Raw genomic sequence first — 1,434 nt, 5'->3', positions numbered from 1 at the left:
TCCCCGGGCCCCAGCTTCCCCCCCATCATGGCCGAACCGCCGGCCACTCGGCCAGCACAGCCCGGTCTGTCCGCGTGTGTGTCCGTCCCCCAGCGGCGGGGAGCTGTCACCCCCCCCCCCCGGTCAGTGTCTCTCCCCCGGTCCCCGGTCCCCGGCTCTTTACCTGATTTCCAGGGAGACCCTAGAAACGGCTCAAACATCGGCAAACACTAAAGAGAAATGACAGCGGGCGGGGGCAATTGGTGATGGGGAAGGGCGGGGGGAATCGGGTAAATATTGCTGCCTTTTTATCACCTCCCGGCCACAATCAGCCGATTTAAAATATCAAAACTTCGTTCAGTGCTCTCACATTCTTTTCTACCCCATTTATTTTGCCTCCCACTATTTATAACCTGCCCCTCTGTTTTAATTATCCTTTCTCCCCACCCCCCCCCCATATTCACGTGTATGATAAATGGTCGAGTCCGGGTACTGGCCCCACCCCCTCCACTGGGCTCAGGCTTAACCAGGCGCCACCTCAAGCTGCTGCAGGTACACAATATGTGAAACACTGGGGAGAGCCAAGGGTACCACAGCCTTGCAAACCCCCACGCCTTATTTTAACAGTAGAAGGTGGAGAGGATTAAGGTGCAAATCAGAAACAAGCAAAACAGGCTTCCCACACCCACCCCACCCCATCCCAGGCAGAACAACAACAGAAAACTGCTGGAGAAACTCAACAGATCTGGGCAGCATCTGTGCAAGATGAAGGGTTCTGAGGAAGGGTCACTGCACCCAGAAGTGTTTTAACTTCTTTCTGTCCTCAGATGCTGCCAGACCTGCTGAGACTTCCTCCAGCAATTTCTGTTTTGTCTCAGACCTTCAGCATCCACAGTCACAGAGATGTACAGCATGGAAACAGACCCTTCAATGCAACCTGTCCATGCCGACCAGATATCCCAACACAATCTAGTCCCACCTGCCAGCACCCAGCCCATACCCCTCCAAACCCTTCCTATTCATATACCCATCCAGATGCCTTTTAAAGGTTGCAATTGTACCAGCCTCCACCACTTCCTCTGGCAGCTCATTCCATACACGTATCACCCTCTGAATGAAAAAGTTGCCCCTTAAGTCTCTTTTATATCTTTCTCCTCTCACCCTAAACCTATGCCATCTAGTTCTGGACTTCCCCACCCCAGGGAACAGATTTTGTCTATTTATCCTACTCATGCCCCTCATGATTTCTTTATTCTAAAATAAGCACCCCAACCTCTTTCATTCTGCAAAACTACTGCTGTGTCTTCTCTAAAGTTTCTGAATTTGTTGCTGCCTCCCTCATATCTGCCCTATCCTTTCTACAATTGTCTGAGCCCATCTCACCAATCAGATTGCTGGTCCTGTTTCAGAAATGGCCAGGGCCTAAGTGGGCCAGGGGGGTAAGTCCGAATAATG

The 1,434-nt window shown here is 51.5% G+C and overlaps 1 protein-coding gene across 3 annotated transcripts in view; it reads right to left on the bottom strand.

Moving 5' to 3' along the window:
• stau2 (staufen double-stranded RNA binding protein 2) overlaps positions 1 to 276 on the bottom strand; it is a 364,821-nt gene extending 364,545 nt beyond the window's left edge. For all 3 annotated transcript variants that reach the window (XR_011960736.1, XM_072571389.1, XM_072571390.1), the window contains exon 1: positions 164 to 276. The gene's annotated coding sequence lies outside the window, so the exon portion shown is untranslated. The remainder of the gene's footprint in view (positions 1 to 163) is intronic.
• Positions 277 to 1,434: the final 1,158 nt, after the last annotated feature.

The sequence above is a fragment of the Chiloscyllium punctatum genome, chromosome 5, assembly GCF_047496795.1.
Source record: "Chiloscyllium punctatum isolate Juve2018m chromosome 5, sChiPun1.3, whole genome shotgun sequence".
Lineage (NCBI taxonomy): Eukaryota > Metazoa > Chordata > Chondrichthyes > Orectolobiformes > Hemiscylliidae > Chiloscyllium > Chiloscyllium punctatum.
Note: the sequence above shows the minus strand (reverse complement) of the source record. Positions and strands in the feature narration are given on the sequence as shown.